The sequence below is a fragment of the Protopterus annectens genome, chromosome 9.part0 (assembly GCF_019279795.1).
Source record: "Protopterus annectens isolate FY-2018-M chromosome 9.part0, PAN1.0, whole genome shotgun sequence".
Taxonomy (NCBI): Eukaryota; Metazoa; Chordata; order Ceratodontiformes; family Protopteridae; genus Protopterus; species Protopterus annectens.
This window is the reverse complement of record NC_056743.1, coordinates 1286934793-1286957542: the sequence shown is the minus strand read 5'-3', so window position 1 is coordinate 1286957542 and position 22750 is coordinate 1286934793. Positions and strand designations below refer to the sequence as shown.

General features: G+C 40.3%; 1 protein-coding gene across 5 annotated transcripts in view; it reads left to right on the top strand.

Moving 5' to 3' along the window:
* Nucleotides 1-22750, top strand: part of ZMIZ2 (zinc finger MIZ-type containing 2) — a 698887-nt gene that overhangs the window by 441844 nt on the left and 234293 nt on the right. The gene's annotated exons all lie outside the window — the stretch shown is intronic.

The window sequence follows — 22750 nt, the reverse complement described above, 5'->3', positions numbered from 1 at the left end:
AATACACTTCATTAAAAGCTACACATTTATACTGTCTCTTTGAGAATGTGCTAATATTTTTCCTTTATTTTTGTCACTGTTTTTTTTAGCATACATAGGTGAGTAGCATCCCATAATCCTACTGGAAGTGGAATAGTTATGTGCTGTTTGGTATTCTAATTTTATGCTAATTAGATATCCATATTTTTGACAGGATGCACCTAATTTAAAAGGGCCTTTTTACCCATTTTCAGTGTCAGCAGGCAGAGAGGTATGCGATGGGATAAGATCCTTGAAAGGTTGTTTTAAATGTCATGTGTGTTTGAGAAAAATGTAATTGGTCTATCCCTTCCCAGTGGGCACCTGTAACACTACTACTGTTGATGCTTCTTAGATTGCTAAGGATGTGTAGGATAATTTCCTGGCAGGCTGGTGTTTAAGGCAGTGTACTACTTTTTTCGAATGTATGCTGAGAATGGTAAAACTTCATACTGTGTGGCCCTGAACAAAACTGCTTTCTGTAGTTAAGGTATTTTTTATGTTGGGCATCTTTTAGCACTCTCTAAAAGAGGTCAGTGAATTCCAGAATTTTTATTTCTGTCGGTAAGGAGCTATATGTGGTGATGAAAAGATGTGATCTTCCTGTTGCCTGTTGACAGTAGTGACAGACAGATCAGCGGTGGAAGTGCTACTAGAGATACTCGCAGTAGGAGTCATTGGTGACATTAATAAGGGGGCTGCTAGCTTCAAGGGAGATTTGCCATTCTTTGCATTAAGCAGTATTTCCCTGAAAGATAGATTTGGAGTGGGGTGTGTCAGAAGTTCTTTTCCCAGCTCAGTGTAAAAGTAACCAAGATTACATTCTCATATTCTTAGGTTCAGGGATCCGAGTCAAGGTAATTCTGTATTTACTTAGCTCTGGCAACATAGAAGGATAAATAGGATAAAACCCTAACAATGACCCATGCAACCCAGGTTTGGTTACTGCCTCCAGTGTCTGATGCAGCTGGTAAAGCAAGGGAGGAGCAGAGATAGCCATGTATACCACAATCCCTTGAAGGAGAGTGGCAATGCAGGTGTGCAGCATGGGGCTGGGTATATGCCCAGCAAGTCACTGCCTTTTTAGTAGACTTCTATGAGAGTGTATGGAAGTGAGGACTTCTGTTGGCCAGGTGTTGCGGACCTCCTTAGTCATGCAGATCACATTTCCTCTCACCCAGAGGTGGGCTGACTCTTACAAATGCAGTCATTAGCTGGAAGTCTGCAAGGGCATTTGGCACCTGTATGTCTGCTTGCGTGAAGCCTCCCCTAAACATCTCTCACCTCTGCACTTTGTAGAATCCCTGGAATGGGGGGAAAACATGGACTGTGTCCAGCACAGTGAGGCTTTTGCTGGTCACCAAGCATAAATGCAAAAAGAAGGGGGAATAGATTTACACTTAGTGTTGCTGCAGAAGGTTCTATTGCTGGGATCGTCCAGTTATAAAAAAGGGATTGTATAGTTTGAGATAGATTTCCCATTTCATTTAGTTTGGTTGCTGGTTGAATATAGACCCCATAAACTGTGATTTTCTGGAATATGCAAGACACTTAACAATGTTTTATGACCAATTAGGCCCTCTTTTCTTTTCTTTATTTTTTTCAATATCTTTATTAAACATGCTGCTTTTAAAAAAGGACATAGGTACACATACAGTAAAAAAAAGAAAAGAAAAAACAATATTTATATTATTATTTACATGTGGTATGCATGCATGTTTTCTTTTCATGGTGGTTTCATACTTGAAAGGAAAAACTGCTTCTGGGGGAAGTGGAGAAAGTATTTTCTTAATATTACAGTTATAAGTAATATCAGGGGTTAAAGTTACAGGGTGTAAGAGATTTTCCAGAACTGTTTGGATTTCTACATGCAGGATACTGTTTTCTATCACAATGCATGCATAATTACCCCCACTTTTTGGTTATTACTAGTTTTGTACTCACCCAGGACTTTGTGTTGTACATGATTCCTCTAGTTTTAATCTACAACTAGGACCAATTGAGGTGCTGTACCCCACGCAGCTAATTCTTGTGTACATAGAAGTTCCTGAGCATGTTAACCACCTCAGTTGTTTGTAAATAAAAAAAAAAAACAATTACCACAGGAAAAGCCCTGCTCAAGAATTTAGTCACAAATGACTCTAACAATGATGACTAATAAAAGCTGTGAAACAGTCCTCAAACAAATTAAGTACTGAAGTTTTTAGTTAAGTTTAGTTTCTCTTTCCATTGTGTATCCCCATAGTGAAAGTGAAAGCCACAAACTCTTGGATCACTCATACTAGATCCCATAGAAAATGTCATACCCATTGAAACCTGTTAATAGTTAAGTCTGAACTGCAGACTGCGTTTCTGTCTCTCCCATAACACATTCCTTTTCCAAAAGAAGCCTCTAGCTTTATGCATAGATGATTCCAAGCTGACAAGCATCTGTAAACCACTAGGAGAGAGAAAACGTTAAGTCATCTGTAAAGGTCAGTTTACACTTCACCTTTTTACAGTAGCATTATTTAATAATGTCATAAAACTGAAATCTCTGACTAAAATCAGAAAAATCATGATCTGTGTACACCAGTGATGGTGAACCTTTTGGGCTTGGCGTGTCAAAAATTTGGAAAATGCCCATCTTGACTCTGCTGGGGTGTCAACACCCCCCCCCCCCCATGAACAAAAGAGAAACAATTCTTTACGCATTCATTTATTTAAAAAAAATACAGTCCAATAATGTTTGTTGCTATGTATTATAAAAGTAAAAGAAAAATAAGTGACTTACAATAGAGAAAACAATATGCGCACTGATAATTGGGCTTAAAATAGTGCACCAAAATATTACCCTACTTTTAATTGCATTTGATTTGGTTAACATCAATTAATGACTTTTTTGTTGCTGAGTTTTAATAGATAAGTGCATCTTCACATATTTCTTGTATTTTTGTTCATTCAGTTTCTTTGGTAACTTGGGTGTTGGTGAACGCTGGTGTGTCACCTAAAACGTTGTGGCGTGTCACCATCAACACGCATGTCATAGGCTTGCCATCACTGGTGTACACTGATCTTTTTTCACAGTACATTTCCTGGCTGGTTAACACATTTGTCAAAGTACCGGTTCTTGCTTGTACCAGAGCACCATTGTACTGTTAGTATGTTTCACCCATAACCTGACCACTAAGAAGTTTTGGGAAATGATATGCTGTTTCAATCCCCACTGATTTTTTTGGGGAAAAAAGCAGTCCAAATTGTCATTTTCTCTTCATGATTCCAAACAGTCCACTTCTTTTATCATGACAGTCACTGTCAAAATTTTGTTGTCTTTCTTTATCTTCTTGCCTTACCAACTGGTATGTCTTTGTTTGTTTGTTTGTTTATTTGTTTGTTTATTCATTCATTCATTAGATGTCTGTCAGTGTAGACTGGATCTCTTTTTAGCTGATCAAACACCCACCTGCTACTAATTTTTAGTCCCTTTATCTTCAGTTTGGATGCTGTAGTCCTGTACAAGTAAGATGGTGTCATATTGTTCTTGTACAGCATCCTGTTTTTCAGATGTCTTTCTTTTGCCTGCTGTATATAATTAACCAATTAGAAAGATGCTTCAGTTTATAAAGCATAATGTATAATAATACATCCACATTTTTAGACTAGGTTTTCAAAGCAGTTCTTTTTTCATCAACCACTAACTTGTACAGACCCCAAACCACACATTCAATTGTACTGCCAACTTCTTCCTCCAAAATCACATCTTTGTCAGTCATTTCCATTTTCTTAATTTCAGTCCTGATTCACCGTGCTATGCCAGTTTCAAGCTTCACAATTGCCTTCAGTTAGCTTTTTTGACATATCTTGGCATGAAATAGTAAATCTGGTAACAGAGATCAGAGAAGATGATACAACTTCCTAAAGTACATCAAGGTCTGCCCCTTTTTTGGACTTATTGCCGAGACAAAGGTTCTTCCTCCTTATGGTTGTCAGGGAAGCCCTCACAGAGCAGTAATTAGGGTGGGGTAAAAGGAGCAGCTGCCACTGAACAGGCTTTTATGGATGCCATTTGAGTGCTTTTGGATCTCATGTTTGGAAAGACATGCAGATCTACTTTCTTTTTCTATTTTTTTTTTTCAACTTTAGCTTGAAGGGGGCACAGATCTAGGAAACTGCCTAGGATGGCAATTACCTATTTACATCTATGAGTCCTGTTTAATTTCCCCAGAATCAAGAAGAGGAGACATGAGCTCTGTGATCTGTATTTGGCATCTCTCTATTTATTTATTTTATTTTTATTATTATTTATTCGTTTCCTGGCTGTCAGTGTGGACTTGTCAGCTGGATCTTTTCTGAACTGTAACCCAGCAGAGAATTATAGTTAATAGTAAATAAAATATACCAGAATAGCAATTGCAGTGGGAGGACTAGAGCATGAAGGAGGACTCCAAGGTTTTGGCATGTACACACAAGGGAGGCAGAAATAATATGGGCATACAGTGGAAGGTGTAGAGTTGACAACTGAAAGAGGTGATGATAGAGGGCAACATGGTAGCAGCTAGAAAGGTGGTATGTTTCAGGATTGACTTTAAAGAAACACTGTTTTTTTTTCGTGGAACCTCAAAATATGTTACCAAAGGTAATAGGGCAGTGATAAGCAGGATGTCATCATGGCTGGAAGGAACTGAAGCACCGGTGACTTTTTAGAAAATTGAAGGGTGTGGTGGTATGGCGCTAGGGTATGGTGACAGAGTATTACAGAACAGACTGTAGTAATTTTCTGTGAGTGAAAACTCAGACCAGGAAGATAGCAATATATCAAAGATGGAGTCAGTGGTTTGTGATTGGCATTTATAATAATTTTGCAGTGTGTGACAGCCATGTTTAAAATACCACTGGGATTGCATCTGTCTAGTGAGTGACTGCACTTCCCAAATTACTCGGGCCTTTGGATAAGAATATGTAAATATTGAGATGCGCAGGATAAAGTCTTCTGTGCAGGATTTGGGTGAAAACTCTCTTATTTTTTGTGTATTGCTTGTTGTGGTCTGGGTTTTCAGCAGTCATTTTTTGTGGATAAGGTCTTTCATCTGGGTACATTATTTAAATCTCTGTTACTGTTTATTACTTTGCCTAGGAACAGCATTTCTTGTATTCAGAATCATGTAGTGGATGTGAGGAGTAGACACTCGCATGTGCACAGCACTTTATATGTATTTCAAAAACAGAAAAAACTGGTGTCATGCCAAAGTTTCCCACTGAATGCATTAACTGTGGAAGCACTAACATGTTTCTGCGAGCAACATACGTTGAGGTTTGGCAGTGAAGGTAAGGGTGGAAGAAGTTAGGGATCAAACAGGAATTAAAAAAATGGCACTTCACTGACACCAAGTCTGCACTGGAGATGAGCAGTTGTTTGTAAATACCTACCAAAGTTCTTATGCTAAGCAGCTTTTGGCTGACATTGTGTGGTCATTAAATATCTGCTTCTTGGAGATGGTGCCTTTTTATCTACATTGGTATCCAAACAAATTCACTTGATTGTTTTATGCACACTGATACAGTTCACTGGATTATATGTTTCACAAAAACAAAGTTCAGTTCCCCCTCCCATTTCACTTTACATTTCTCTTCTGCAGTGTTTATTGCTGATATCAGAAGCTTTATATGAGGATCTCTTCTTAAAGTCTTAGCTAGTAGTTTTTATTGTTAGGCTAGCTAAAATCAGAAAGCAGTTTGTGGTACAATTTACTCCAGTGACAACTGACTGCTGTTTAACAACAGGATTATAACTTTAGACATGGACTCTGATAACAATTATGAATTGATCAAGATTATTTGTAGAGACTTGAATTTTAAGAAGAAAAATATTTCTTTGTTTTTTTTTTTTTTGACAAATTAGTTTATGATTGCTGAGTCCAAGAAGACCATTGCCGCTGGTGATTAGGTCCTGTTATGTTTATTTCCTCTTCCTAACACTTCTGCAACTCTTATCCTTATTTTAGTTATCCCCTCACTCTGTTATCATGACTTCCTTTCTGTTATATCAGGGGTGGTTGCCTAGCTACTGTTCTCATTACCCAATGTGTCATATACTGCACTTCTTTTTCTACTGCTACTGCTGCCATATGTTTTGAGTCTGAAAACTGCTGTGATGTAAATCCTTGCTTCTTCCATCAACTGCACAGTCCCATTAGGCCAGTGGCCTCTTTTCAGGGGAGACCCAAGGTGGTATTTGTACTGTTTAGGAGAAATTTGGCCAGAGAACTGGTGAACTCCCCCCCTACTCTTTTCAGTAAGAGCCATGGGATCTTTTACATCCACCTGAGCTACCAGTACCACCAACTTAGGCAGATGGGGCCTTGGTTTAATGTCTAATGGAGTGTAGTACCTCCCCTTATAATGCACTGCAGTGTCAGTATCAAAACAATTAATCTAAGCATGTAGTTTTGGAGTAAAACCCACAGTCTTCTGCGCCAAAGATGAGTGCACTACTTGCTGAGCTACTGAGACTGTCAGGGAAACTGAAAACAAAAATGGGAAGATTTGTATAGACTAGAAATAATAAAGACCTTCACTACATATTTTATAACCATTGTTAGCTCTGGATGGAGGTTTTTTCTTACCAGACTGTATTTTCAACAACACTGTAGCTCTCCCAAAGTCTATTTTATGCAGCCTGTTGCAGTGTTGTCCTATGCTACTAGTGACCTGTTTTCTCTAACAGTGCACCATTGTTTCTGCTAACAAAACATGCCCAGTATGTTCATTGTACAGCTTGTATCCAGTATGTCTTCCAGCATGCTGTATAATCTGATGATTTATAGTCTACATTTTATTTACTCTTCTCACTGTTGCAAAACCTTGTTTTGCGCAACTTTGTCTCTTTTAAGTTCATTATGTAGCCCATTCCCAGGATGCACCTAGAACCAAAGCAAATAGCACACTACTTCATGCAGTCTAATTGTTTTTATTGTAAAAGCAAGTGATTAAAAGAACGACACTGCTTTCCATTTCTGTATTAGTTTCGCAGTAATGTTGTTATTAGTCTATTCCAGTTGGAATATCAGATTTTGTAAAGCAGTTATTTGTAAGATTAGAGCAGTGTACGTGAAGAAGGATATGATGTTAGCATATACCTTCCTGTAAAATAGTTACCTGAACCTTTACCACTAATAAAATTATTAATTTGAGGCTGATGCTTTCTTTTGTACACTGTGTGTATAACCCATCTTTCACCTGGTGCCGCAGGGCACTGGGAGTTGTGTTTGCCCTGTCCTGACAACTGTAGCTCCAGAAGTGCCAGTTCTGTGCTTATACTGATGTGCATTGTCAGCACTGGGTGTGGACCTGGCTCCTAATGTGGGTACCAGGCTCGTTTCCAATGTTGACACTGCACTTATCATAACTAAAACTTCTGATGGGGGAGGGGTGAATTCAGCAGTGTCATCTGCCTGGACTGCCTCTCATCCTAGGATGGTACAGCCAGATAGAACTGCTGCATTACTGGTTTGGTGCTTTCGGCATGGTCTTAGGTGAACTCAGTAACTACCTTATCCCTGTAATAGTCACAACAGTCATTTTTGCCTCTGAATGCAGAATATGCTCACTCAGGCTGCTGATTCACTTAGTAAAACACTGTAACAGCATTCACAGATCCCATCAAGCCTCATAAACATAACTAGCCTGTACATTAAGCTTTATATAAACTGTATGTTGCAATGCGTAACTGCTTTTAAATTACCCAGTGAGTACCGCAAAATCAACTGTATTGTAGCAGCCCTGTGTGTGTTGTTTGAGTGGTACAACATAATGTATAAACTGACTGCTGAATAACTGCATTTTTTTTCAAAGAAAAATTAGCGATCAGAAAAGAAACCACCATACAAGCATTCTCTGCATACTAAGCTTTGTTTGCAAGTGAAGCAAAATTTGTGGTTTTAAGAGGCTTCTTGCATATCTGCAGTTAAGTGGTTGCTGCAGGCACAACTACCTAATGGAGAGGACTAGTTGGCCCAATTTCCCTTTTCGTTTTTCTGATAGTGGTGTGATGTTTCAGATGAAGTATGGTACTCTCCTGTAGGTCAGCCAGTAGGTGTTAATGAAGTTTTCATCAGGGAACATGCTTACAAAAACTTGTGACAGCAAAACTAATGCCAACAGGTAAAGGACAGCTTGGCCCGAGTAATCTGTCTGTTGTTTTCTTTACAGTACTACAGAGGTGTCTGCTCTGATACTCTTTTTTGTAATCAGCTTCTCCTCCCAGTATTTGGGTTACGATACACTGTAAGGCACTACACTTGCAAAATTAATATTGTCAAACAAGTTAAATATATATAAACTATTGCAGGATAAAAATAACAAAATACAGTTGAACTTTTTCATAACTCTGGCATCTTTAGCAATCTGCCTTTTTTGGACTTAGAATCAAATAAAAAAAATCACATTGTTCAGTAAAAAATCAGCATCAATTGTCAAATTTTTCCTCTACCAATAGAAATGTTATTTGCATTACAGTAATTACCATTGATTTAATATGTTTGTAGGTCTTTTGGCAAATAATAACGAAATTAAAACAAATATGTTTATTTCAGAACTGAGTCCAAGTAGAAACAAAGTACAGTATTTAATGATGTGCATTGCGTCATATTTTAGCAAATATTTACCCATGTCCTTTTCATCATCGCATTTCTTTGTAAAAATAACAATGCTTCTCAAATTGTCAGTGACAAATCTTGAGTGTGTGCTTCATTCATGTGTATAGCCATGTAACATACAGGGGACTTACTGTTAACTTCTCTTAGATGCTCTTGCAGCCTGGTGGTAATTTTTGTGTAGTTTATCCCACATACATTTACACGAGGCGTGTGAGCATCCTGTAGCATCTATCACATTGATAATGTCACAGCTACCCAATATGTCAAGTAACAAAGAAAAAATGTCGCTGGGAACTGCTGCTGTGTAAATCAAAATAAAATTTATTAAGACACAAGTAAAAACAGAGTAAGCGCTTTCGGGCCAAAACCCTTCATCAGACCAATATGTCCAATGTGTGTTTTATGTCCATTTACATACTTAGTGCTGTTTTCATTTATTGAAGGACATGTTACATCTACAACATATTGTCAGACGTCTGAAATCAACTGTCTGGCAGCATATTATCCACTCATTAAAATTCCTGAATCTGCTATAAGAAAGAAAAAATTATATTTGTTTAGGTAATAAAGTAGTCACTTTTTCACCAGAGTGTAAAATATGCCAGTTCTTAAGTATAGTGTTTTTAAATTCCTCTGAAAACCCAGTACATGTACTCAACCAGGTACAACAGTTCCATATTGCATGACTGATTATCCACACTGACCCTTGTCCATTGTGATAACACCTCCATCTCTCAGAGTAGCATTTCATCTGCCTTTCAGATTATCTCGGTTTTATATATAGAATTTTCCAACAGTTGTACATCAATATCCCCATCATAACAGTGTTTAAAACATTTCCTCCTTTGTAACACTCAGTCTTTCCTGTATTAATCTTTCTGCTGGTTCTTCACTGTTATGAGGATGGCAAGGCTGTTATTAAATGGGGGGGGGGGGTGCATGCTGTCTGCAGCTAAAAAAAAGGTACAAGCAGCAGTTTCCTTATTGCTCAAACCTTTTGACCAGGCCCACCCATCATAGTTTTCTTTGTTGGAACAAGACAGCCTTTTCAAAGAACTCATTTATAAAAATGTATTGAATTTCTACTTGTCTCATAAGTAAATTAGCATAATTTGGCACAGAACAGCTCCCATTGCCACTTCCTTTGTTGCAGATATATTTGTCCATCAAATTGAAAATAATGACTCAAACAAAAGTAGAGCAAATTCAAAGGAAAATTTGTTTTAGGCCTTCCCCCTAAAGAGTCTCATTGCTGCTACTCGCAAAGTATTTCCAGTGGAGGTATAAACTGAATTCAGATCAACTGTGACCTAATAGTAATGTGAACTTCACCTAGAACTTTTGTCACTTTTCTTAAAATATGCACTGTATGTGTTATAAATGAGTATTAACTTCCATACACAGGGTTTTTATACCAAGTCTAGTAGCCTGCACACTTTACCCACATAGCACCCTCTATTGCCAACACAGTGGGCTTTCCTTGGGGGTTAGTTAGATATCTGTGTACTTCTGGCATTATATACAAATATGGATGCACAGGGTGTTCCACGTACAGATGGTTCGGGTCTACTTCATTTGCCCGACACCTATTTGCCTGAGACCAAATGACCGAAATTTAATTTGACCGACACTTTATTTGACCGACAAGTATTATTGGCAAGAAAATGGGATATGCCCCCTTCCCCACTGTAGTACGACCCTGGAGTTAGAATATATAGTTGGGGGGTGTGGGGGCGAAGCCCCCCACTTAATTTCATATTATATTGTTTAGTTTTGCTTTAATATTGCTTAATAAAACAAAGGTGTGCCCCCCACAACACCCCCTAACTATATATTCTAACTCCAGGGTCGCACTACAGTGGGGAAGGGGGCATATCCCATTTTCTTGCCAATAATACTTGTCAGTCAAATGAAGTGTCGGTCAAATGAAATTTCGGTCAAATGGGGTCGGGCAAATGAATTAGACCCGATGGTTCACATCCTGCACAGGTGAAAAGTCCTTTCCTATTTGTAATAATTGTGACAGTTTATTGTAAAATTCTTGTCTAAGAGATTTCATTAACTTCTTATAATCTGAGTTTTCGAGCAAACCTTTACAGTTTTTTTGTAAAGTTCTTCATCCAGAATAACTATAATTCTACCCTTATCTGCACTCCTAACAAGAAATTGATTTTAACCCTTTTTTAAACTTGCTTAATATCTTTCATTGTACACAGAGTATGTTGTGCTGAGTTCTCTCTTTACAATGTATGTATTCAGGAAAGGCCTGTTTATATTCCCTTATTACCACTTGTAACCTGCCAATATTACTGGACTTAATTTTGGTGGTGTGTATTTGCTTTTAACATTCAAATTTGGCACATTAAATGTAGTTAATTCATCCCCAGAAACCTTTTTCAGTTATTTTAAACATTAACTTTCTTCGTGGCAGCCCTGTGGCTCTCAGGTTCCAGTGTCTTCTCTTACCTGGATGACTGTCTCCTTATGCCCCACAGTTCATTGTCTGATTGCTTTCTAGGACTTGCTACTTAAAGATTTCTGGTCCTTGGAAGTGACAGTGAATCTCTCAAAGACTCATTCAGTGCCCATTCAATTAAATACCTTCACAGGCTGCATTCTGAACATTCCTTCCTGCCAAGGTTTTCTGCCTATGGACAAGATTAATCATCTCAACTTCCTGGTTCTGCAAGTAATAGACAACAATGTGGTCCCTGCAACTCTTGCTGGGACTGATGACATCCATGAGCTTCATAGTGTTTCATGCTCAGTACTTCATGGGGTGTCTTCCAGTAAACTCTTAAAGTACAGTGGAATCTGCTTATAGATATTCTAGATGCTCCAGTCGGAATATTGAAAGAAAGTGCTAAGAACATCTAATTTAGTAGTCTCAAATCAAACGTCTTTCTGAGCAGACCTTTCCAGGTTCTAACTCCCAGGCGACAGTAACCCTGGAAACCACTATTCTTTTGTGTGGGAGCATTGTTTGGAGCAGGCTGTTTAAGGCATGTGGTCAAACCAGGAGGCCAGTCTGCATGTTTGCTTTCTAGAAATAAAGACCATCCTTCTCATCTTGCAGGTGTCCAAGGATTCCCTCCTGTCTGATGCAAGGTACCATCCACTCTGACAATATGTCAGTGGTTTGGAACTTAACAAAGTAGGGGGATCTTGCCCTGTTCCCCTTGTTGAGAGGCCATGACAGTAGAGGAATAGGTTTTTGACCCAGATCACATTTTATGGTACTCAAGTCCTGTGTCACGCCAACTTTCTTGCAGACATGCTCAGTTGTTGTCTACTGATGTTCCTTGAGTAGTTACCCAACTGTTTAACAGCACAGTCTTTGTTCTGTTAATGGAGTAAGCATTGCTGTGACCTTTTTGAATCCCTCTCCATCTCCAAATTCAGCAATTCCTCTTTTTATATTTTCTTCCTTGGGAGGAAGCCCAAGTAATGCATCTTCAAGAAATGTCCCACATGGCTGCTGTATTCCTTTTCTTTATTTTCCCTATATCTCAACTTTCTTCAAGAAGGCCAAGAATTGCAAAGCCAAGGCCATTGTAAAACCTCCCTGTTAGCCCTGGCATCTGTATTGACCTCACCACTTGGATAGATCTCTCCTTCTGAATTGACCTCATGGTTCTCCAGTTCTGTTGAAGGCCAGGAACCCTTCATATCCAGACAGCACAGGCTTGAGCTTGACTTCTGCCCAGACACCTGGTAATTGAAAAAAAGTGTTGTAAGTGGACCTGTTTCTTTCTAGGACCACTGCTTGAGGACTAAATCATTTGTGGCTCCTGTTCCTAATGTTTTGGAATATCCATCACATTTTTGATTCAGGCATTAAAGCCTCAGTTTCTCTTCTCTGAAAGTACCCCTAGCAACCATATTAAATTTTAATGAAGGCTCAAATTCTGCCTCCTTAGCCATTTTAAATATCTGCAAAACATTTCTAAGAGGAGTGATGTTCTTCGTGTTTCACTGTTGCAGTCATTACATTTGGGTTATCTGCTTGCAGGTAGCCCTCAGTCGGCCTGATTAACAAAGTCTTGGGTCCTGCGTCGGTTGCTGTCACTTCTTCCATGACGTCAGGTCATCAGGGGTATAAAACATGCAGCCGACACCATTACATCAGTCTTTATTGCCGTACTGTGCCTGAAGCAGAAGCAGTTTGCAAGTGCCGGTCGGCCGACTCCTGAAATTTTGATTTTCGAGTTTCAGAACCAAAGTCTTCAACTAAAGCTAAGTACCCCATTGGGGAAACTTTTTCTTGTTCCTTCCCGATGTCAGTAAAAGTTAATAATTGCTTTACTTGTGGAAAGCAAATACCTCATAAAGATTTTCATTCATACTGTATTCCTTGCCTAGGCCCTGACCACGATGTACCTTGCTGTCGGTTTTGTGCTTTATTTAATCAGTGCACTATCCGTCTTCATTATATTTTCACCTCTAAATATTTCGGTTCTTGGTTTAATTATCCAGAAATGTCATCGGTTAGCCATCAGACTACCGGGATTCTGAAAAAAACTCAAAAGATAAAGACAGAGACAGGTCGATGGGGTCCAAAACTGCCGACGACGCTTCTCCTAAGTCAGTCATCAGCTTTTGCAGCCCCTGATATCCGCTACTTCTGATTCGCAGGCCTCTACTGAGACCCATTTGGAGTCCGGTATGCCGCGAGATGCTTCAACTATGGAACCCGCGGATGTCTCTACCTTGGATGGGTCCGGAGCCGCTGTACAGGCACCAGCTTCTGGGGGTGTATTCAGGCCTATGGACTTGGATATTAAACTGACTCCTCCTTCTTCACTTAGGCCTAAATCTCGAACCATGCCTAAAAAACGACGCCCAGGCCACATGCTCTGGCCTCTATGACTAAACCACAACTGATAAGAATGGCTGAAGATTTAATAACTCTAATTAGTGGCAGCAACCCCCCCCTTTCTAAGAGACATAGGACTGAAGTTGTTAATGAATCTTCTGACCAGGATTCTGTTTTTTCTGATTCTTCTGATGATCTGGATTTGCCCTTATCTACTTATTAGGCTTCTGATGCAGAGGACTCCATTCCCTCTGCTTTCCCCTCCAGAGGATTTTTCTTTTTGGGAAACCTTGCATACTCTATCGGAGCATTTCCACTGGGAAAGCCAGGATTTTTTTGATTCAAAAAAAAGGCTTAGGGATTTCTTACTCCTACCTCAGCATAGGCCTTTAGCTATTCCTCCTGTACTAGACATTGTTGATGATGCTTTTTCGGAATCTAGTTTGGCCCCTGATTCCTTGCCTCCTGCTCCCAGAAAACCTGACAGATACTACAGGGTCCCTGAGTCACACAAGTTCATTGGTTCATAGGTAGGTACTAGGCTTTTGGCCCTAGGGCCTATACAAGCCTAGCCAAAAAGGTACCCTGGCTTTCGCCACCCAAGGAAATAATTTTCCTGTGCCCCTGTCAAGCAGAATCACAGACGTGATCCCCGGGGTGAATTTCTTATTACCCATCCAATCATCAAGATTTTTCTTGAAGAGTGCTTTCTAGATCATGTCCCCAAGGTGTGCACCACTACTTGACATCCTTCTCTGGTTTCTCTATGGTATATTTACAGGTGGCCAAGATCACAAGATGCCAAATGTAACGCTGATTGCTGTCTTCCCTTGGAAATCACTGCGGATGTGATTTCTAAGTATGCATCTGCAGTGATTTTTTTTGTTTAGGAAGATTTCTCTTTTTTTATGATTGTGCAGTCATGGGGTTGGTATATATGAATTCAGATGGTACAGAGGGACTTGGCCCCCTTACAACTGTGGAGTTAACCCTTTTGGTACTTTTACCATTTATGCTTGGCACTTTGGTTCTTTGGCATTTTGTCAGTCAAGGTTTCAGAGTGGTAACCTTCTCTACAGTAGGTGTACTGCCACAAGGTTCTCACTAGCAACCAAATAAGGTACAGCTTTATCCTATCTTAGCACTAATGTACAATCCTAGCTTCCTCCACAAATGATCAATTCATGATGGTTATAAAAATTTTGCTCAAGCACAACTGACTGACTGACACATTTCACTCTCTAACCCAGCCACAAAGATTAAAATAAGCATTTTTGATGGGGAGGCAAACTCCAATGCTCCCCCAACAGCATGCCCCTCTTGCATTCTCCCACAAGGCTCCCAAACTTCCCATGGTCACAAAATAGTGAGGAAAGGAGAAATTTCCTATTAAGGCACACAGTAGTCTCACATATATGGTGATTCCACTACAACTAAGAATCAAACCTTCACCTTTTTGTAAAAGAATGTGATTTCTACCAGTTGTACTACGGCAGTCACAACCTGATTAACTGGTTCTCAGTTACATATATGAAAACCATATTCATATCCTAGGTCCCTCTTCCAAGACATGAGTTACTAGAGCATGTCTATGCTTTATATCTGCTTTGTCCAATGAATACCCTTACTCGGTTTCCTAGAGTGCATCTTCATTAACATACATCACAGCTTTATGAGCCTTCTCTAGGGTGCATCCTAAGAATTACTATTAGCCTTTCCTTCCGCCATGATTTACTTTCTCTAGCACTTACACTAGTCTAACCTCCATCCACAGGGAATATCACCATTAGTTACCATCCACTTCTGATGTCACGTTTCTAGGATACAATCCCGCTCTGACAACTTTCTTCTGCATTTCCTTTTGAAAACTAATTCATTCCAACACATACCTCTCAACTATCCAGTTTCATACAATGTCCCGATTTTTACTGCATATTTTTAGTCTATTCTTCATAAAATCTGTGGTTTACTGAGAAATCATTGTGGATAAAAATTATTAAATAATGACACACATTTCAGTTTTAGCCTTCATATTCTTTAGAAAGTGCATGCTAAACAAAACCTGTTATTTTAGCAGGTTTCTAAGTTTTAAAAGCAATACTTAAAATCTGTACTTGTTTAAGGGCCTTTGTCCTCCATTATTTTACGCTTTGTCCAGATTTCTTGTACTAACAGATTAAGAGGCATGTTCCAGCATATATCCTTATCCAGCTCAGGCAGCATTCCCACAATGGTAGTTGTTTATCCATTCTCCCATTCCTTGAATGCATTCTCTGCTGAAATATGCTTTTATCTTTTTCCCCCTTCCCAGATTATACAGTCTTCTTCTAAAGTGCATTTTCACTGGGGTTCCTCATTAACCTTTCTCCCTTACCCAGGGGGTGGGATCTCCATTAACATATACTATCTGGGCTCCCTTCTCCATTAGCACATGCATTAACCTGCTCCCCCTCTTCACACGGTATGTTTTGCTGAAGCAGGTCATTAACTTTAACTTTTCTACAAGCTGTAAGACAGTAATATGTTTTCTAGGGTATGTACCCTAAGCATCTCTCAGTACGACCCTAGTAAGTAGATGTTTCAGCGGTGTAGTAATCTCACATGCTGTGACACCCATAAAAACACAGCATGTTCTCATGACAAATGTTTTAATTTCTGGCAACACCACTCCTGTTACACAGAAACCTGGACCATACCAAAAGAATAACATGATCCTGACTCACAAAACACAAATGTATTGTAATTCTTTCTTTCTTTATAGTTTTGCTCCTCCCACCTGCCTTAGAAAAATGTAAAGTAGCATATACTAAAAACTGTATTTGTTCCTTTCTGTTACCCCAAACAGTCCTTCAGCATTTATTTAACACATCTATCCTATACTTTGCAAGAGAGATTCCAATAAATATTTAAGAGCCACCTGTTTAGACTTCCCTACATACATTTTATATAATATTAGTAGCACACTGCCCTCATATATGCCAGATGGCACCTTCTGCACCCATATACCTACATTTTTTGCCACCCAGCTGGTTAGTCCCATCAATCCTTGATTTCGCAGACATGTGTTGGCTGGTACAAGATATCAATTCTTTCACAACTTGTTGAGACAGCTGTTACATCTTCTCTTCAGACCGTTCCTTCACGGCCAACAAGGACTGAAGCATAAGAAGCAACAACAAGCCCAGTTAGGTCAACAGATAATCAAGGCCTCTGGTATTGTTACAGGGTGGCTTCAGCAGCACTGGAAAAAGGAGTACTTATTCGCAGGCTCAAGTACAGGCTTCTGCTTGTAGTTCCCACTTCTATACATAGCGCTTTCTGTCTGCAGGTTCTTCAAAGCAAAATTTATAGAATTATTACTCTTCTGTCTCATACAGAACAACACACACACCCACATATATATGCAAAGGTTACCGGTAAGTAAGAAGAATATGCGGTAATTTTTCTTTGCAAGCTACTTTATCTAGAATTTCTGCCCCTCAACACCTAAACGTCACACAGACTCATTGCAACTGCAAAAATCTTCTCCAGTTCAGGGACTCATTACACAGGATACCACCCCTCCCCCCTTCACTTGGGTGTATTGAAGACGGTTTCCTTCTCATCCTAGTTTATACCTAAAACAATAGTACTTGTTACAAATTCAGTTGCCACCTCCTACCCCTTCTGGTCATAATGCACAGTTCTGCCACATTCTGCCCTCACCCAAAGACATGCACCTACTATTTTCACCCTATGGCAGCACGGGTGGGAAAGGAAAGGCAATAAATGGAAATGACACATTATTGGACCATTATTTTCATGTGATATTCAAGTAGCTGTCGAGAGTGGACCAAAACACATTTTATTTGGTTTTGTGTGTGCACTTTTACGTCTGCTTATTAACCCCCCCCCCCCCCCGAGTAACAACGTTTAAAATATACTCTTACAAACAGAATGTTACTTTTCAGTGAAAATGGTTTGAAAGGATGTGAGCATTCATCTGGTATCCAAATGAATAAGAAGCAGCAGTTAACTCAATCCTGGGAGGGCATACTTTCATGCTCTTCCAGAAGAAGACTTCCTCTTGATTTAACTCCAAAATATATCTCTGCATGTTCCTTCACAGGAAGAGCATAATGGCATGGGACATCTTTATTTTCAAGCCATCTTCACTTTCTGCTAAAGTAACTACAGCTTTCAGTGGGTCAATCACCTCTCAGATTGTCTGTCTGATACTTCATGTCCCCTCCAGTATGGGGACTGTAAGCATCACAACATGCTATAAGACTATGCAACAAAAAGTGACCCCCAAAATTACTTTCCACGTCTCTAAAGAGATTGAAATCAACAGGTACCCTTCATCCTCTGTTACAACTACACCCTGACTACTCATTTCCTTTTTAAAAATCCTATTGTGGATCCAGAGACTATTTCACAGGGGCCCAAGGGCATTAAGGCTTCTACTGCTAAAAATCCTACCCCTTTTGATAGAGACTCCAGGGTGCTGGATAGATGGGGTAAGAAGGTTTACACTTCTGCAACCTTGGCCATTAGGGCTTTAAACTGCCAGTTTCATATGTTAAAGTATCAGCAACATGTTATTGGATTGCTTAAACAGAAAATGATGTTGATTCCTAACTGTGTAGAAAATAAAGAATTACAGGATTTAATGCATTCTGCTGAACAAGTTGGAAAACATACTTTGCAATGTGGTTTTGATTCATTAGAGGCCTCTTGCAGGGCTGCTGTTACTGGGTCTGTGCTCAGAAGGCATGCTTGACTAAAGGATCATTCCTTGCCTGATCATGTTAAAGCTAAATTGTTGGATGCTCCCTTAAATCAGGACCGCCTGTTTGGCAACAAGGCTGAGGAAGTTCTTAAAAAGATGGAAGATAAAACTAAATCTATGCAAACTGTTAAAGATTTCTTAAAAATTCAGCCTCCTAGATTTAGTAGGCACTGGCTGTCTAAGAATTGGTCCTTTCCAGCCCCTTCCAGGTCTTCTCAAGCCAAACCCAGACACAGCAAAAGCCCCAGGTTTCAGTCCCAGGGGACACGCAGGACTAAGCAGTGGGGGGCCTTGACTTCCAAATCTGGGAGTAAAAAGACTCCCCCCATGGTAAACTGTCTCAACAATTTTTAAGCACTTATCAACTGACTGCCCCTTTGGGGGGAAAGATTACTTTTCATGCAAAGAACTGGGAACTCATTACCCAGGACAAATGGGTTTTAAATATAGTGTCCCAGGGATACAGATTTCACTTCCACATGTTGCCAACACCAAGAGGGTGGCCGGACCTACCCCCAAATCAGTGGACAGAGGCCCAAAAACAAGTACTTTCTCTCTTAAGCATGGGGGCTATTCAACTGGTACTGGAAGAGGAAAAGGGACAAGTTTTCTATTCGAGACTTTTCTTGGTACCCAGAAAAGACAATTCATAGCGTCCTATCCTGGACCTGTCTACTCTAAACACCTTTTTGGAAATTCCAAAATTCAAGATACTGACTCTTCACCATTTACTTCCTATGCTAGGCAAAGATGCCTGGTTGGCAACACTAGATTTAAAAGAAGCTTACCTGCACATCCCAAGCAGGCTACATGCACTATCAGTTCTCTGCACTGCCCTTTGGCTTATCTACTGCACCGAGGGTATTCACAAAGTGCCTAGCTCCAGTTATTGCATTTTGCAGGCAAAGAAATATTCAGATATACCCATATCTGGATGATTGTCTAATCCAGGCAGAAAGCCAGGACATACTTTTGAATCATCTGGCCTTTGTACAAAGGGTTCTAACTTGTCTGGGGTACACCATAAACAAAAAGAAATCACACCTGGTACCCTGTCAACAAATTATATTCCTGGGAGCAAGCTTGAATACAACTTCCCAGATGGCTTACCTCACACCAGAGAAACAAATTCATTTGACAACCTACTTCAAACAAGTGGCCACAAAAACCTTGCTATCTGCAAGACAAATACTGCAAGCCTTGGGGTTCATGGCCTCCTGCATTCTTCTAATTCCATATGCAAGACTGCATATGAGGAAACTGCAGTGGTATCTAAAAAGCCTATGGTGTCAACATTCTCGGGATCTAGAAGCAATGATTCCTATCATACCTTGCCTACGCCTAGAATTCCTTTGATGGGCAGAGGCCTGCCACCAAAACAAAGGACTACCTTTCACATTACCCCCTGCCACCCAAACCCTAACAACAGACTCATCAGACTATGCATGGGGGCTCACCTGGCAGGGAAGTGCATTCAGGACAAATGGAACCCAAGTCAAATGCACCTGCATATCAATCAAAAAGAAATGTTAGCTGTACATAATGCTCTGACAGACTTCAAGGATCACATTCTTCCAGGACAACTTATGGTAAAGATGGACAACACCACTGTTATGTGGTACATCAACAAGCAGGGGGGTACACATTCTTACCCCATCTGCAGACTAGCCATGGCATTGTGGAACACAGCCTTGAGCTACCAAGTGCACCTACAAGCTCAGTTCCTGCCAGGAAAATTAAATACACTGGCAGACGGACTAAGCAGAAACCTCATGGACCCACACGAGTGGAAACTGGAACCAAGGATTTTCAACATGTTGACAAGCAAATGGGGGAGCCCAGATGTAGACCTGTTTGCCTCTCACCAGAACTACCAATTGGACAAATTTTGCACAAGGACTCCCCACAAGCAAGCCTGGAAAGTGGATGCTCTGTTCTTCAGCTGGAAAAACCTATCAGTCTATGCCTTCCCCCCTCTGCCTCTGCTTTCCAAAGTACTACTAAAAATCAAACAGGACAAACCAAGGATAATTTTGATTGCACCAGACTGGCCATGCCAACACTGGTACCCCCTCCTGCGCAGTGTGTCATGGTTATCCCCATGGCACCTGCCTCAGACTCCTTCCCTGTTGTCTCAGCAGGAGAACCAGATTCTGCACCCTCAGCTTCTAACACTGAACCTTGCAGCCTGGCTAATTACATAATCTCTCCTCTACCATCGCTCAGTAAACCTGTGATGGAAATAATTTTAGAGGCAAGAGGCCTAGTACTAGAAAACCTTATGCTGAAAAAATGGAAAAGATTCTGTGCCTGGAACCAATCTTAGGGGATGAGCACAGCAGCACCCAGTTTACCTCAGATTTTACAATACTTAACTGAGATACTTCACAGGGGCCTGTCTTTTTCCTCCATTAAAATCCACGCCTCAGCCATTTCAGCTCATTATAGCACAGAACCTCCCCTCTTCTTTCATTCACTGCTCAAGCAGTTCCTTAGAGGGGCCAAAATTTTGAGACCACCCAAGAGACCACCAACCCCAGCCTGAGACCTTAACTTTGTTTTGGAGAAACTCACTCTACCTCCTTTCGAGCCAGCTGCTACTGCAGACTTCAAATTTCGTTCTTGGAAAACAGCTTTCCTGTTAGCAATCGTTTCAGCTAGAAGGGTATTTGAATTACAGGCCCTTATGGCAGTGGAGCCTTTCATCATCTTTCATGCGGACAGGGTGTCCCTCAGAACCAATCCATCCTTCATGCCCAAGGTGGTATCCACTATGGCTCTTAATCAGTCTATTCGTTTGCCAACCTTCTTTCCCATTCCACAGAACAAAGGGGAATGGATACTGCATTCCTTATATGTGCACTGACAACTTAGATTCTACTTGGGCAGGACTAAACCTCAAAGGAAATCTGAACAACTGCTGGTGGCATTTGCTGCAGGGGCAGAGAGGAAGGCTATTTCAAAGCAAACCATTTCTAAATGGATAGGCCATTGCATTCATTTCTGCTATAAGCAGATGGAAAACCTATCACTCCACCAGGGCTGCATCTACCTCTACAGCCTTTCTCAGAGGCGCCCTTACCAGGGACATCCTAGAAGCTGCTACCTGGAGTTCTGTGCATACTTTCACCAAGCAGTATCATTTGCCAATTTTCTCTAAATCCAGAGATGGCTTTGCCACTGCAGTCTTGCAGGGCCTTATAGCTGTTCCTAATGCTATCTAAATTTCTCCTCCCAACCATAGCTTTGAGAATCTACCCAAATGTAATGACTGCAACAGTGAAACACAAAGAACATAGTGCAGTTGTGTACACTTACCATAAATGTAGATGTTAGAGTGTATTCACTGTTGCAGTCCTGGTTACCCTCCCTGCAGCCCCCTGACTTCTTTTGGCTATACCTCTACTTTACTTTACTATGCTTAAAAGCCTTTTTGGTGTATTTGCTTTGTTGTTGGAGGTATATCATTGTACTTTTATATTTAATTGCTCCCCATTAGGGGGGTACCTGACATCTGGGGCAAGAAAAACTGATTTAATGGCATCGGCTGCATGTTTTAAACCCCTGACAACCTGACGTCATGGAAGAAGGGACAGCAACCGACGCATGACCCAAGACTTTGTTAATCAGGGCGACTGAGGGCTACCTGCAAGCAGATAACCCAAATGTAATGACTGCAACAGTGAATACACTCGAACATCTACATTTATGGTAAGTGTACACAACTGTACTTTCTTGCTATACTTTCCATTCAGCTTTCCTGTTACCACTTGGTAATGTTGATTAATCTAATGTTGAATACTTGCAAAACTATTTTTTTGTTTTTGGTGCATACACTATGGTCACAAGTATTTCAGAGTTGCAGCCTTCTGTATTCATTTTGCATACTTCATTTTCCACAGGCAGTTTATCCATTAGAACTAATTCTCCCTTCTTGCTAAAAGGTGACATTGAATCTAATAAAAACCAGTCAACCAAGCTACCAGTGTTTTCCCTCATTATGACATTCGTGGGATGTATCTTGCACTGCATGGATGTTTTGCACTGTATGGATGTTTGCAGGCCACTTAAATTTTATTTAGAAAAAAATGAAGTCCATAAGAGTAGCTGCCTGGCTTTCACAGTGCATTAAAGTTCTGTTACCAAACAAATGGCAAACCTTTACCTGAATCCTGTAATGTTCATACTACCAGATCTATGGCCACCTTGCAAACCTTTAAAAATAATACTGTGGATGGTGTTTGTGGGCCGTTCTGTGGTATATCTGATTACTTTTGAGAAACACTTTAAGCTGGGTGTGATCTCCAGGTTGAGGACTGCCTTTGGAGCTGCCATTATTGGGATGTTTGTCCATTAGGAGTGATCCAAGTGGACAAGCTAGGACTGTGTCCTAGTGGTGATGGAAATGAAATTCCAATGGCAGATATGAAAGCTGTATGCTTACTGTCATGATAGATCTGTATTGGCAGTTTCATCTCCAACACCATCCTCCCCTTTCCTTCCTGCCCGTGG